This window comes from Dreissena polymorpha, chromosome 4 (genome assembly GCF_020536995.1).
Source record: "Dreissena polymorpha isolate Duluth1 chromosome 4, UMN_Dpol_1.0, whole genome shotgun sequence".
In the NCBI taxonomy this organism is placed as follows: Eukaryota; Metazoa; Mollusca; class Bivalvia; order Myida; family Dreissenidae; genus Dreissena; species Dreissena polymorpha.
The window spans coordinates 51,398,473-51,416,641 of NC_068358.1; positions in this window are offsets into that span (position 1 = coordinate 51,398,473).

Genomic DNA, 18,169 nt, shown 5'->3' on the forward strand with positions numbered 1-18,169 from the left:
AAGAGAATTTATCTCAATTGAAATGTTGAACTCATAAAATAATTTTACTTTTTTTTTTTACATTTTAAAGATATATTTGAATACTGCAACTCCATTATATTGCAGTTAGCAGGGTCCAAAGGTTGCAATCGCGATATATATTGTCAGGTCATTCATGCATGTATATGTATGGATTAGCATAGTTATGCAATTTCAAAACACGCTGTTTACTTACCTTATTGTATTATGTGTAATATCCTTGTATCATACATATGTATAACATAAAAACATTCATGTATTTTAAAATGCCTATAATACAATAAGTTATCCGAAAAGCATTTCTAATTATTTATTGTTCACGAAAGATGATAAAAATCTAGCCACAAATAAACACTCCTCATGTACTTCCTGTAAATTATTTGTACTGATTGAAAGCATGCAAAAATGAGACCTCGTGTACAATATTACATCATTCTTCTTCGTGTAATCATGGTCTTTAATATTTGAATTGTGAATAAAAACTTCTTATTGCATAGGAGACAACTCACTCTAAGATCTTTGATTTTGGATAAATAATTGGTAGTGCAAAATACTGTGCAAACTTGTCCTCTAAATTAAAAACATGTCGTTTGCGGTGTATTGTCGCAGTACACAAGCCTAAATGTGACTGTGATGCACGATAAAGGCAAACAATCTGGACCAAACTGGATTAATGAATGTCAGATTACACAGAAAATTAAAGTGGGTGAAAAAAATGTGGTCCAGAGCCAACTTGCAATATATTGGACGTCATGATATAATGGACCGTGATATAACGGAATTGCAGTGTAGTCTGAATAGTCTGGTTTCAATCTTTCATGAAAAGGTAACATATTAATTTGTAACACAATCATTTATATTTTATTCAGAATTTCATCCTTTGCACCACAGATAGTTTAATTAGCAGGAAAAAACAAACAATTAGTCTTGTATTACATTCTTTTCTTGTATTATATCTTTTGCTATCAATCAATGTTGAGTGTTATGACTTATCCCTTGTCAATTTAAAACTCATTTTTTACCAAAACACACATTTAACGCACTTAAAAGTGCGTTAATTCTTCGTTTTTTGTTAATATCTGAGTTTTCAGTGTTCAAAAGTGGATTAAAGTGCGCATTTTGTGCGTTTTTTCTTTCAAAGTGCGTTATTTAAGTGAAACAGTTTGTTGTTTGTGTGTTTTCTTCATCTGTGAGTGCGCTTTTGAATGTAGATGTGAGCAGAATGTGTGTCTTTTATCTAGTAAGTGCGTCTTTTATCTTAGAAGTGTGTTTTAAGATTCACAGACGTGGGTTTTTTCTCACAAAAGTGTGTTTTTCTTTTTTGATGTGCGTCTTTTTAAAGCATAAGTTAGTCTTTTATTTCATAAGTGCGCTTTTATCATATGATCGGTTTTAAAAGGATTCATGTTAAAAAAACACATGTTTAAGGTAGCGCACCTCTAATGATTTCCCGCGATTTATTTTACGATCATTGCCGATCTTAAATGATCGGTTATTTCCAAGAGATGCATTTTCAAACTTCGAAATTTGATATGTGTTTACCTAATTCATTTAGAATCCATTCTTTTCACTATAAATATTGACTTTGATCCAATTATCATTTGAAAAATACGATTTCGCGATTTCTTCAAAGATCGATGAGCCTTTTTACCTGTTTACCTAAGTATATCTAATTTAAGGTTGCATTGATGTGAAGTTCTCGTTGCTGAGTGGTTAAGGCGATGGACTAGAAATATTTTGGGATCTTCCAGCGCAGGTTCGAATCCTGCCGACATCGCATACTTTTTGCGACGCGTTTTATTTCTTTTCTAACGTAATTTGATAAATATAGCATATAAGCTATGTTTATTGTTAAACATGTTGAAAATTGTAAGAACATCCTTCAATTTTTTAAATTAAAACAACGTTATGGCTAAATTGGGTAAATTACTGCTGAAAATACGAATGATGCATGTTGCATTTTTATTTTTATTTCAAAAAGTAAACGGTAAGTCTGTCTATTTCTTGGTATTTTTGCTGTATATAGTGTTTCTATAAAAAGTAAGTTTAAAATATAACTTAAATGATACTATTTTGAATTTTATGACACTTTGTTTTTAACCGACCCAATTTTTACTTGGCTGAAATCACTTACATTTCATGGCGCTATACCATAGATAAAAATTGTAAAAAATAAATGTCTGTAAAAGAATACTTATTTCATCTTGTTTTAACTTTAAACACCTTTACTGCATCTGTACACACCAACTGCATGCCCATACTTGGAAATCTGAATGAATTATGGACATTTTGTATACCCCAGGGGTGAAAATAAACTGGACAAAAGCCGAGCGTGAGGGTGGTTTTGAAAAAATCGGTATATTTTTTTTTTTAAGCATGGAAAGCCTACCTACAAATTTGCATGTAGTTCAGTGAAATGATGCTGATTAAGAAAATAATTAATTAAATTATATTTGGATATGTGCCCATTAGAGGTGCGCTACCTTAACGGAATTATTGCACATACGTATAAAAGTGCAATTATTGTGTTCATTTGTGTCATAAGTTATAGTGCTGTCTTTGTTATTCTTAGGCTACTAGTTTTATAAGTGTGCTTTGAAATTTGCTATGATATTGGATGTTACTTGTGTTTATCGTTAATAAATTATAATAAACAGTATAAGTATAAGTGTTCATGATTGTGATTTTGTGATGGAGGAGGACTCCATTAAATATAATGTCTAAGATTTTCGACAAATTATACAATCTTTCATCAACATATGTTGCGTTTATACACATACCAATATACCAATATTAGAAAATTGTATATGGAAATTAAAAAAATCTATTACATTGGACCTGGTATGCATACATTTATAACTTTGGTAACAAATACTAATACTACCAATAACATTCAAAATTTTCTCGCGAAATATTGTAAACATGCTTTTTAATGAGAACTGAGACATGTTATGCAAACGTGAATAAATCTAGTGGCCTCATTACTAATTGTTAATCTGGTGACACATGTATTAAACAACATGATAAAGGTCATACGACCAGGCATAGGTTCGGGTGCTATTCAATGGCTTCACTCGATAAGACGGGGTCGTAGTAATTAATGAATTATGATATGGAGTTTATTATTGTTAAGTGCAGCCGTCAGCCAATTCGGGATTTTCGTAATTAAGAAGTTGTCGCCCATTCGGGTAGTTATCCCGAGAAAAAAAGCGGTCCGTCTAAAATGCGTATATGACTCATATCCGCGGATATGACCGAAAAGTGCGGATATGGACGAATATAAGCAATATCGACACTTTTTCTGCAATGTTCATGTCAATGTTCAATGAATAATACACAATATGTATTAAATATGCAAGGTAAAAATATCTTATATTTGTTTGTTACTATATATTATAGTTTATTGGTACGTACAAATATGCACGTTATTGTATTTATTCAAATGAACAAAGGATATCGTAGTGCTACATTTAAATGTTTCAAGAATGATTATAACCATTATAATAGCGCTGTTATTGAAAAGCAATGCATGTCCCGCAAATTTTTTAGATTTTTCGTTAATATTTCAACAGTTCATATCCAATACCCCGAAAAGTTAAATACGAAGCTTATATGTTTAAGATTAATATTACAGCTGTTACATTCACTTATAAAACAAAATGTTAACGAAAAATATATTTTAGCGGGACATGCATTGCTTTTCAATAACAGTGCAACTTTAATGGTTATATGAACATGATTTGGACAATTTGGATTACGACTACAAAACATGCTACCTGTTTGGTACTTACGAATGGAAATGTAGGGCAGAGGTGACAGGGATATTTTCTGGAAGTGGCTGTCTTAATATACACTGCTTTCTTTCATGTTTTGTTACTACTTTGCGCTGAGGTAAATTTTCAGTAGGAATTTTGTTTCGGTCAACAGAGTTTGGACCGATTCCGTCTCGAAAGTGGTCGGAACAGACTTGAGTATACGCTGTTGGAAATCAATTTTTCCGGCTAATTGCTGTCATCCAAGCTTTTCTTGTAATGAGTCTTTAGGCAATTTATGTAATGTTACTTTTGTTGAAAATGTACCTATTATACCGCTACAATTAAGGCATTTGACGATGGAACAGTAGTATTTCCCAATTGTTTTCCTTAACACCGGAAATAGGTATACCTACCCGCACGAACGACAACTCTGTCAAGACGGAATTACGAAAATCGGGACATATTGTTTAAGAGTTTAACTAAAGATTTTCGGTGGGATAATGACGTCAATTCGTCATAAAAAATGTCGTCATTTCACAGTAAAAAGTGAAAATTATCGATATTTTTCACTGTTAATTTTCACTGTTTGAAACATTGAAATTATTAGTTTTCATTCACTTATATTTCTCAATAAACCACCACATAAAATAAATAGTAACAATCAAATATAAGATATTTTACCTTGCATAAAGTTATTATAGCACTACAAATATAGATCCTTTATTGGATAAACCACATTCGTCGATTTTATCCTATTCGCGCATTTGAAATCATCATTTATTTTCAAATGAAAAATGCCACTTGAAACAGTGACATTTCAGACAATATTTACTGCATTCATAACATTCAGTTTATTTAAATAAACATTTTGAATTCAAATAAAAATATAACCAGGGAAAAGTAACATCATTAATTACTTGTGGTCTGGCGATAATCGGCCCAAAATATTTTAATATTGTCTAAAGCATATTGTATATCTAAATACTAAAGTTTTGAGACGACATCAAGAATAATAATACATTCAGTATATTATGTAAACTTATACAACAAAACATATGTGGTGTCGGCATGGTTATATTGTTTGTGGTGTGTAGCCCTAAAACAATCTTCTGGCACTTCGTCATGTTCGCGGATATGAATTAAGAGTTGGAAAAATGATAATGTCTATTAAATTGTTATATTTTTAGACAATACTAACATATTTAACCCATATTGTGTTTTTTTATTAAACATTGCAGACAAAGGGTCGATATTGCCTGTATTCGTCCATATCCGCGCTTTTCGGTCAATCCGCGGATATAAGTCATATTCGCATGTTAGACGGACCGCGTTTTACACGGGATACTCGTGATACCTACCCGAATGGGAGACAACTTTTTAATTACGAAAAGACCTAATATTATTCTAACCTTCGGTTAACCCCGCCCTACACCAATCAGCATCCAGCGTTGCAGACGCAGCGTGTGTGGTGTGTGGCGCGTGGCCGGGGTTCGCTCGTAAACATTCACTAGTATAACGCAGGACTGTATGTACATATGTATTTCTGGGTGTGTGTGTGTTAATAAATATATAAACAAACTCCGTCTATTTCTTAACCCTCCCTAAACGGGTCTGAAAAATTACATTGGCGACGAGGATTAATGTGTTTACATGGCTCTTCCGAGTTGTGAAAGATTTTCAGTGTATAGTGACAGCCATTCCGTTGGAATACGATGGGACAAATATGTTAACAAATTAGAAAACTTGTTCGTTGGATTGAACATCGAATCAAAAAAGCGAAGGAAGGCGTTATTACTACATTATGCAGGTGACGAGATGTATGACATTTACGAGACTTTGGATTTAGAAAGCAACGATTCAAATTACGATGAGACGAAAGCGGCGCTAAAACGACATTTTTCGTCAAACACAAACACGGAATTCGAGAAATTCGAATTTCGTAACCTGAAGGAGCAGCAAGGTGAATCGTTACAAGAGCTGTCAGAGGACAGCGCGCTCGACTATTCGAGTGCTTGACATTATAACGTAAGCCATAATGGGGAAATTGTTCATATTCAATAATTTATAAGACGATCTTTCAAAAATAAAAAAAGGAAAAATTTAAAAAAAAATGTGGGGGTAGGGGGATGAGAGGGGGTATAATGTGGGATGTGGTAGTTTATTAGATATTTAAAAAAATATTGGGGGGTAGGGGGGAGTGAGAGGGGGGTATAATGTGGGGTGTGGTAATTTATTAGATGTTTAAAAAAAATTGGGTTTTTGGGGGGGGGGATGGGGGGGGGTAGGGGGAGTGAGAGGGGGTATAATGTAGGTTGTGGTAATTTATTAGATGTTTAAACAAAAAATTGGGGGTCGAGGGGGGTAGGGGGAGTGATAGGGGGGGTATAATGTGGGGTATTGTAATTTATTAGATGTTTAAAAAAAAATGGGGGGTGCGGGTGAGAGGGGGGTATAATGTGGGGTGGGGTAATTTATTAGATGATGTTTAAAAAAAATGGGGGGGGGTGAGGTTGGGGGGGAAATATAGGTTGGGGTGATGTTGGTAAACAAATATGCAAAATATAAAAGCAATATGTCAAGGGACAACGAAATCAAAGCGCTGAAGGCACTGAAGATGTTCGCTATTGCATAATTTAACACGCAATTCATTTTTTTCAAAATCAATCGCAAGTTTGAAATGAACACACGCCATTTAACTTTATAAAGTGTGTGTCATAGCGCACGGGTCGATTTTTGTGTGCACTTTTTATCATCCTTATTATTTCATAGAAATAACTAAGACAAAATAAAAAACAACATGCTTTTTGGAAGTTCTGAAAGCATAGAAAGTATGATGAAAATGGTAATGAGACTTAATATAAAGAAAATTTGCAGTCACCATCATATTAAAGGAATATTTTTTCTAATATCAAATGACTATCTCACCAAGAATATACATTCATAATGAAAGTTCCGTGTACAAAACTTTTGATTTTTGACACCATATACAAATTCAAAATATTCAATAATCTTCGTATCTTGTATATGGAGGATAAAGTATATAAACATTGCTGTTTATGCTTTACTTTTTACCCGAGCAGTTCACACGGTGTCAACAACGCTGACATAAACATAGGTATAGAGCACTAATGCGCTTTTAGGCGTAGCTGTTTTACTCAGTTTTCATCTTAGTGACTTTTACATAACGCCAACAGACACCCATGAATATTGTCGAATATTTAATAAGCTGATTCGAGATACAACCTCTGAATTTTTGCTACATCACTGCTCAATTCAAAGGATGTCGCACTGTTCAGTGTAAGGAACTCCGGACTACTCCCCGTATGCTCAAACGACACAAATTGTGGCGCTGTTACAATTACGCGTTACAATCCATCTCGCAGAATTTCACTTTCGCCTCCAAGATGAGAAAACAATCATTAGCGAAATAGTATAGTGTCACGATAAGAGAAAATCGTTTAATTATCATACCACAATGTTTGCCGTACTTAGTCAGCATGTCTAGAAATCATTCCTTAATGTGTGGATAGGCTGCTATTATTAACAAGTTTGCTATTTTGAATTCAATTTTGTATCAAAAAGCATTGTTCTTCAATGTGGCATTTTCAATTCGCAATGAGATTTGTAATGACCCTCGTCATGCGAAAATTGGTCTTATTCCATATGCGCCCATCATATAAATAGCCCACTCAGCTATCTCTCCTTCTGGTAAGGAGAAACATAACATATTGAGTGATTTTAAAACGAACCGCATCGCCTATGGCCTGACTGCGCAAAAGCACATGTTGGGTTTAACAGACGCTTGCCGAAACGCATAAGACCCATTTTCGCATGACGGCGCTATTGACGTGTGATTTAAATGTGTCGAAAGAAAACTGCGTTTTAATCAAATATAAACATACGATATATTTCGATAGTGAAGAAAGATACTCATAACAAGCCAAATGAGGACACATATGAAGTGCTCTCCCGTAGTATATTTTTTATCTACTCACACTAATGTGTGGTTTGACAATGCTGACACACATTTCATGCGGTGAATATGCAGCTTACAAGTGAAAAACACAACACAATAGTTTAACTTTAGTTTAATTGTATTTATTTATTTAGAAAAGTAAATTGATAACCTTATTTCAAAGTCAGCGTATACGCCGACTACATTTTTAAAAGATTTTTATTGTTATAAATATATTTAATATAATATATTTAGTTGTTTTCGGTTTTAGCGAGCATTTTCGAGGTTGCCTATAGTATGCCTGTAGTAATTGATGAACTTATTTTTAAAAGATTTTTATTGTTATAAATATATTTAATATAATATATTTAGTTGTTTTCGGTTTTAGCGAGCATTTTCGAGGTTGCCTATAGTATGCCTGTAGTAATTGATGAACTTATATCCAACTGTCTATGTATTGAGAACTGTGAATATAAACAAGCTAAACCTTCTATAAACCTTCTACTATTGCGTTGCTAGCACCCGTAAATACAAAAGATCGCCGCTATCTGTTGAGAACCAAAGAACGTTTTCCAGAAATACCCGCTGTAGTAGCATGAACGAGGTTACGAAACAGGTCATTCGTATTATTATTATAAATTGTTTGTTATATTCGGGTTTAGCGATTATGAAACATTTTTTTGTTTTTGTCTATCGTATCGCTGAAGTGAATCTATTAACAGCCTCAATTTACGACCCGTACTACGTCATTGAGTTGTATGTGAGAGCGTTACCTATTGCGTTGTTATCGCCCGTGGACTTTACTTTATTTATCGACAGGCGCATCTATTAATAGCCTCATTTTATGAATGCCAAAAAATCCGCGAAAAAGAACCACGTGACGAAATAGGACGCTAAACGCAAATACTCAGTACCATGCGACTACGACTTTTATTATGTAAGAACGCTCCGCAATTCCTTTGAAGCCGGGGCCTTGTGATTGCTATTACGTAAAGAATTGACCCATAACTGAAGTAAGCAAAGGAAACGCAGCATCTAATTGACCCATTCCTTCTATGTGCGAAGGCAGATTGAATTTTACTAATGTATGGTTTGCCTATTATAACACACATTATAATGCGATAAATATGCGACTAACAAGTAAAAAACACTATAATTAAACTTTTGTTTTGAATTAAGTTATTAAGAAACCAAGATTCCAAACCTTATTTCAAAACAGCAAGACTACATTTTTTAGAGAATATTCTTGTTATATTGAATTGTTTTTAAATATTCAGTTTCAGCGATAATGAAACATTTTTTTATGTTGTCTATCGTATCCCTGTAATAATTGTTGAACTCGTGGTCAACGTTTTATTAATTGAGACCTGTGAATATAAACAAGCGTAACCTTATACTATTGCGTTATTCTCACCCGGACTCCCATTTGTTTATCGCCAGCCTCAGATTTATGAATGAGATGAGCGAAAATACTACGTCACGCAGACGCATCAGAAAGTGGACTATTTTAATCATTCATAAACAATCACCTCCGCGACAAGTACAATACGATCATTGTTTTTTATTCTTTTCTAAAAAACACCATTCGAAACTATTGCATTCAACACGATATTAATATAATGTTTCCATTTGTGAATAAACATAATTGGAGAACTCAAACCTCTTGCATAAATTATACAACTCTTTCTTGCGCGGATACGCGTAGTAAGCGGGAATTGGGCTCCTCGTACCTAGGCCGTACCGACCTGAATTTTACACTAAGCACTTTAGACGGTCGCTAAAGCGACCAATTAAAAAATAACAAATGATCTCACACTGACATGAACAAATATTCTCTATTTATTAAACATGAAATTTAAACTTATTGCATTTGTTTCCCCTGGATATAAGAAAGAAATAATAGTGTATTACCTCCCCTGTCCTGCGTATATTTATATTAATCAACAAAATTAAACATTAACACAATATTTAATATACAAAATATACAAAAAAATCTCATATTCTGATATTTTTACTGATCCACTTTATTTTACTCAAATGATGATGTTTCATTGGACTGATAGTTATAGATTTATAATTACAGACCAGTTGCTTCAGTTATATTGTTCAGAGTTCGCCCTGTTGGCCGCGTATGCGTTCTTAAGTTATCATCCAAAAACCATTTTACTATTTCGGGTCACCGTGACCTTGACCTTTGACCTAGTGACCTCAATATCAATAGGGGTCGTCTGCGAGTCATGATCAATGTACCTATGAAGTTTCATGATCCTACGCCCAAGCGTTCTTGAGTTATCATCCGGAAACCAGCTGGTGGACGGACCGACCGACAGACCGACCGACAGACCGACCGAACGACATGTGCAAAGCAATATACTCCCTCTTCTTCGAACGGGGGGGGGGGGGCATAATAATACATTCAGTATATTATATTAACATTATGAAAACTTGTACAACAAAACATATGTGGTTTCGGCATGATTATATTGTTTGTGGTGTGTAGCCTTAAAACAATCTTCTGGCACTTCGTCATGTTCGCGGATATGAATTAAGAGTTGCAAAAATGATAATGTCTATTAAATTGTTATATTTTGAGAAGATACTAACATATTTAACGCATATTGTGTATTTTTTTTATATTAAACATTGCAGACAAAGTGTCGATATTGACTGTATTCGTCCATATCCGCACGTTTCGGTCAATCCGCGGATATGAGTCATATTCGCATGTTAGACGGACCGCGTTTTACACGGGATACTCGTGATACCTACCCGAATGGGAAACAACTTCTTAATTACGAAAAGACCCAATTAACAAGAGATGTGTTCGTCAGAAACACAATGCCCCCTATTGCGCCGCTTTGAAATTTAAAAATAATTTGACCTTTGACCTTGAAGGATGACCTTGACCTTGAACTTCCACCACTCAAAATGTGCAGCTTCATGAGAACGCCGCTTTGAAATTTTTTATTATTTTTTACCTTTGACCTTCAAGGATGACCTTAACCTTGATGGATGACCTTGAACTTCAACCACTCAAAATGTGCAGCTTCATGATAACGCCGCTTTGATTTTTTTTTTAACTTTGACCTTGAAGGATGACCTTGACTTTGAAGGATGACCTTAACCTTGAACTTCCACCACTCAAAAAGTGCAGCTTCATGAGAACGCCGCTTTGAATTTGTTTTTGACCTTTGACCTTAAAGGATGACCTTGACCTTAAAGGAAGACCTTGACCTTGAACTTCCACCACTCAAAATGTGCAGCTTCATGAGAACGCCGCTTTGAATATTTTTTTTGACCTTTGATTTTGAAGGATGACTTTGACTTTGAACTTCCACCACTCAAAATGTGCAGCTTCATGAGATACACATGCATGCCAAATATCAAGTTGCTATCTTCAATATTTAAAAAGTTATGGCCAATATTAAAGTTTTCGGACGGACAGACGCAATATATTTAAAATTTGACCTTGAAGGATGACCTACACCTTTCACCACTCAAAATGTTCAGCTCCATGAGATACACATGCATGCCAAATATCAAGTTGCTATCTTCAATACTGAAAAAGTTATGGCCAATGTTAAAGTTCTCGGACGGACAGACGCCATAAATTTGACCTTGAAGGATGACCTTGACCTTTCACCACTCAAAATGTGCAGCTCCATGAGATACACATGTATGCCAAATATCAAGTTGCTATCTTCAATAGTAAAAAAGTTATGGCCAATGTTAAAGTTTTTTTCGGACGGACGGACAGACTGACTGACATACTGACGGACAGTTCAACTGTTATATGCCACCCTACCAGGGGCATACAAACCCATATTAGACTATTCTTTATTTGAATGTCCAGTTTTAATATGTGGTTCAATGTGGTTTAATATGTGATTCAATGAATTATTATGTACATTGTCACTCCAATAAATTCAATAAAAACGTTTATGACGGTGCAAAAAACCTGTATTAGAAACAAACCATATTTAAGTAAGTTCAACGCTCTTATTGCCATTTGTTGTCATTTACTAAAACATCCATATAAACTGTAGTATATACTGTATTCATAACCAACTACAAACCGTTTTTAGTATATATTTATATCTGATAATCCATATAACCACAAATTCAGTGGAGAAAACAATAATTCAGGGCAATATTGACGAATGTGTTTTGGAATGTCAATGACACAAACGTATGCCATTTTCCGAAGTGTACAATTATGGGGCAAGGGTTTTCCAATTGAAAATGCGCATAGCATGTAACGCTACAGGGGTCCACGTAGGGTCAAATTTTTTAACAGTCATGTGTTTTATCTTACATATCTTGTAATACGTTGCATTATTTTACCATTGTAAATCACTGAATTAAAATGTACATTATGACACGCTTTCATTCTATTATGTTTAATGTTTATTAAATCAAAAATCAAGAAGGAAGAAAACAACTCAATGAACAACTCTCTTAAGGCATTCAAGTGTGCATGATGCCATAAAAGTGCTGAATATATTTACATACACACCCTCATTCACAAACTTTTGTTTTGGGGGGGGGGGTCGTATATTTATATTTCGGGTTAATAAATTTTATATTTGTTTAAAAAATCTAAACAAAACATTATAATAACCTTGCAATAAATTTATATTCTCAAGTCTTTGACCATCACAACAGTGTTACTGGATTACATTTAACATGTCATGCGGTTGGCAGACATCAAAGGTCTTTGAGGTGAATGTGAGTTGGAGCGACTTTCTTGGAAATTAAAACTGTTAATTTGTTACACATCAGCAATTGGCCATTTCAAAAGGCATAAATCAACAGCATCCGTTATTCTTATAGTTTCGGCCCTCTTCATAGTATCGTGACTGAAACGAAAAATCCTTAAAAAGTGCTGGAAAGATAATGCTTTTTCAATTTTTATTAGTTTTAATTTATTTGATGGTTATCCATGACTTATACGACGAGTCACGATCATTCTCACGATATACGGTGTTCATTGGAAAATAGGTAATGTTCATTCCAAGGTCATGCTATGATTTTTAAATTACGTAACACACAATTATGTTAATTTTTTAATGGATTAATAGTGGTTTTATTTAATGTTTTATATGCCGCTTAATTTGAATAAAATGTTGAAATATTTTCAGAACATCATATGAGCAAGAGTTTCGTTCTTCCATTAAGATTAACATTGAAATCTACCGATTACGTATGTCGACCTAATATTTAGAGGAGAAGTAATGAATACATTTAACCTGAATAAATAATCTTGACATAAAACAATGTTTTTACGTTGCACAGAGGTGACAATCAAAGGAGCGAAAGTTTCCCGTTATGATTTCACCTATACGGTATTATTCACACGAATCCGTCTATATATTATCCTTAAGACGAAACGTCCAATGCCTTCCTTCACAAACTGGTAGCGGCACGAACGTCAATCACCCCCCAAGACTACCTCTACTCTGTTATCACTTAAAACTAGTAAAAGTTATGCTGAATCAGAAACATTTCCAAATGATCGAACGTTCATGAAATGTCTTTATCTGTATAAGTACAAAAACATAAACACTAACAAGAGGGCCTGAAAGTCCCAAAGTCGCTCACCTATACAAAGGAACTGACCTGCTCAGTGCAGCCCCAATATATCATTAGAACAAATGTTCTAACCAAGTTGCATCAAGAGTGAACTATAAAATGTAACTTTTAGAGTTCTATCAAGGTTTGACTGTAGCCATATTAGGATGAATTCCCCGACCCTGTGCGGCCATGTTTTTCGACAGACCAGAACTATTTTCGAACCGATCCAATATCTCCTTAAAACAAATATTCTGACTATAGTGTTATGAAAATTGGATAATAAATGCGACTTAAAAAGTGTTAACAAGTTTTTATTACAGCCATATTAAGAAAAATGCCCAGCCCCCTGGTGACCATGTTTTTTAACCAACCGGAACCATTTTCGAACTCGTCATTGAGACAAATCTTCTGACCAAGTTTCATTAAGATCAGACAATAAACAGGGCTTCTAGAGTGTTAACAAGGTTTTACTATAGTAATATACAGACATAAAAGAAAAAATGTCCCGCCCCATTGCGGCCATGTTTTTCAAGCAACCGGAACCATTTTCGATCTCCTTCAAGATATCATTAGAACAAAATTTTTAATGTTCTGACCAAGTTTCATGAAAATTGGACAATAAATGTATTTTTTAGAGTGTTGACAAGTTTTTTTTCTATAGCCAAATAAAACACAAGAGGGCCATGGTGGTCCTGGGTCGCTCACCTGAGTAGTATTAACGTTAAGCAAGGGTTATTAACGTTTTTTTGTGAAAAGAAAGGGTTTGCTGTTTGTCGGCAGATATATACATATATGCGTTATAGGTGGTTTTGTGTTTGTGTGTGTATTTATGTTTTTTAAATAGACATGTATTACCTGTTGCGACAAAGCTATATTTTGGATGAAAGTTATATGAGGAGTTTAATTAAATAATGAGCATCAGCAAAAAGAAAATAGAAGTAAATTTTTTCACAAATTTTTGTCCAGCTTTGAGATCATGAGATAAACATCTCAGCATCTTTGGATAGGGGATGACTAGTTACAACCTGTTTTTGCAAGACCAGCTTTAGATACCAAAAACAACTGTATTTTTTAATAGATTGAGTGTTTATGAAATAGTTGTTGCATAATTGAATGCAATATGTTAAATTGTTATCATATATCAAAGACAGTTATAAAGAAGAAATGAGTATAATAATAATGTAATAAAAATTCAACATTGATCTTCTTTTAAGGTACAAAACATCACTTGATTGTTTTCATAGTTACAACTGCGTGCAAATATAAAAGTAAACACAAGACATTTGAAAATTATCATATTAAAACAACTGTCAAACTATTTATACATTAAATGCACACAATTATGTAGCATAAATACATTATTTTTGCAAAAACAACTGCCAAAACAACTTTTCTTTTTTAACCAAACAGTAGTTTGTGCTTCTTAAAAGATGTGATAAATTGTTGTTGTTTCTTACCACCAAATTGTTCACATTTTTGACAGTGTTTTTAAACAACTGGACCAATTTTCAGACTCACATTGCAATGATATTTCCAATTGAAACAACAATACAAACGTGTTAAAATCACAAATCTTTCATACTCACACCGCAAACTACTGACTGACTGCACACTGTAGGCCGGAAACGTTTAAAGTAGTAATCTATCTTATGAATGGTGTCCATCTGACATCAAGACACGGGTCTTTGATGGGATTGCCCAGTTAATTGGGGCCAATTTCCAGGGACTGTTACACAATAATCACATGGGTATTTAACTGCAACAATGCAAGCACAGGTATAATTGAGTTTTATAGAGTGTAGGATAAGTGAATGAAAGGTCAAATAAGATTTATATGTAGCAATTCTTGTTGTTTTATTGGTTTTACCACTATTTTTAATTTCTGCAAAACTAATGATAACCATCTGAAGTAATGGCAATAATTAATTTGAGTAATGCAAAAATTATAATTAGATATTTTGGTTGTTAAATTTTAATGTCTCTGAATACATTACCAGTGTCATCATCACCATCAGCACTATCATCATAATCATCCTCATCATCATCATCACTATCATCATCATCATATTCTTCTTCTTCATCGTCATCATCATCATCATTATCATCATCATCATCATCATCATTGTGTACCAACATCCTCATTACAACCAGTGTTAACATGGTTTTAGTATGGTCATATTAGAAAAACTGCCACTCTCCTGGCGGCCATGTTTTTCAACAAACTGTAACCATTTTGCAAAACAGCCGAGCTATCATTAGAAAAAATCTTCGGACCAAGTTCCATGAAGTTTGGACTATAAATGTGACTTCTAGAGTGTTAACAAGGTTTAAAATTGCCCCGCCCCCTGGCGGCCTTGTTTTTCAACACACCTGAACCATTTTCAAACTCAGCCTAGCTATCATAAGAACAAATTTTCTGACCAAGTTTCATGAAGATTGGACTATAAATGTGACTCCTAGAGTGTTAACAAGGTTTTACTATAGCCAAATAAGAAAACTGCCCCGCCCCTTGGCGGCCATATTTTTCAACGGACCTAAACCATTTTCAAACTCAACCGAGCTATCATTGAGACAAATGTTATGACCAAGTTTTATTAAGACTATAAATGTGACTTCTAAAGTCTTAACAAGGTTTCACTATAGCCATTTAAGCATAACTGCCCCGCCGCCTGGCGGCCATAATTTTCAACAGACATTAACCATTTTCAAACTCAGCCTAGCTATCATAACAACAAATGTTCTCACAAACTTTCATGAAGATTGGTCTATAACTGTGACTCCTCAAGTTAACAAGGTTTTACTTACAATATAGCCATATAAGCAAAACTGCCCCGCCTGTCGGCAATGTTTTTCAACGAACTGGAACCATTTAAGAATTCAGCCAATATATCATGAGAACAAATGTTGTGACCAAGTTTCATGAAGATTAGACTAAAAATAAGACTCACTTCTAGAGTGTTAACAAGGTTTTACTATAGCCATATAAAGACAACTACCCCGATCCCTGGCGGCCATATTTTCCAACTGACCGGACCCATTTTCAAACTCAGCTGAGATATTATTGGGACAAATGTTCTGACAAAGTTTATGAAGATTGGACAATAAATGTGACTTCCAGAGTGTTAACAAGCTTTTTCTTTCATTTTGCCTAGTGACCTTACATGACTTAGTTTTGAACTCGACCAAGATAACATTGGGACAAATCTTTTGACAGAGTTTCATGAATATCAGACTATAAATGTGGCCTCCAGAGTGTTAACATGGCAAAATGTTGACGACGGACAACTGACGACGGACAAAGGGTGCTCACAAAAGCTCACCATGAGCACAACGTCACAAGAGGGCCATGATGGCCCTGTATCGCTCCACTGTTTTTTATGCGAAAAAGGCGTGCAATGCGCATGGGTTGAAATGTACTCAAGCATGTGACTTTCTCTTTCTATCCCTCGTCCCACTGGGCGCTTAAAGTTGGAAGGGTGAGCATTTTTATATATGGAAAACGTTACTACGGTGTTAACAAAACAGACTAAAAAGCCCGGGAATTGTCGCACAGGTCCTTTGCTTATAACGTAGGTACATTTATCTCTCCAAAAGATATTGTCGTTCTTTCTATTTCACATATTTTTAGATGCTGAAGATCAAATCTACGCATTTGATTTGAAACAGATTCACCAGACCCATAGGAATCAAAATGCCTTAACCCTTTACCAAACGACACATTTTGAACTGTCCCAATTTGAAAGACGTTGCAGACGACAATTAAATTGTAATGGAATATGAAGGAAATGATCAGGTAGGGTAGAAATAATTGTGATAAAAGGAGAAATTGATCATCTTGAGCAATTTCTCCTTTTATCATAATTATTTATAAAGTCGTCAGCTACAAACCCGTAAAATCCTGTTAGTGTTTGGTAAAGGGTTAATAATCTCTGGTTCCTTCTCAGAGCCTTTCACACATTTATAACAAATACAATAGTAGCATCTTTCTTTGTAAACAGTCATCTCAAAATATAATTAACAACCCACACATCCCTAAGACCAACAGGCCTGAGAATATAATGATAATCTAAAGATTATATCTTAATATTTATAAATGTATTTAATAAAGTAATACATTTGACTTCTAAGATCAATTGATAACTTATATTAAGAAAAATTATAAAATGGTCAGAAATATATATGGATCGTTGAGCAATTAACAATCATATCCACAATTCATGAGTCACGATTCACAAATGGAACAATGAATCATTAGTAATTTACAAGAGGGCCAAGATGGCCCTAGATCGCTCACCTGAGAGGAGTCGGTTCATTTAATCTTTACGAAATGTCAAACTTGACCTAGATATTGTCCAGACAAATATCCTGGTCAAGTTTCATCATTATTTAATCAACGAGTCATGATCAATGTACCTATGAAGTTTCATGATCCTAGGCGTAAGCATTCTTGAGTTATCATCCGGAAACCATTTTTCTAAAATGAGTCACCGTGACATTGACAGCCATTGTGTAAATACGTTTTTTGGCACTGTGACCCTGACCTTTGACCTAGTGACCTGATAATAAATAGGGGTCATCTGCGAGTCATGATCAATATACCTATGAAGTTTCATGAACCTAGGCATTAGCGTTCTTGAGTTATCATCCAGAAACCATTTTACTATTTCAGGTCGACGTGACCTTGACCTTTGACCTAGTGACCTGAAAATCAATAGGGGTCATCTGCGAGTCATGAACATTGTACATATGAAGTTTCATGATCCTAGGCATTAGCGTTATTGAGTTATCATCCCGAAACCATTTTACTATTTCAGGTCACCGTGACCATGACCTTTGACCTAGTGACGTAAAATTCAATAGGGGTCAT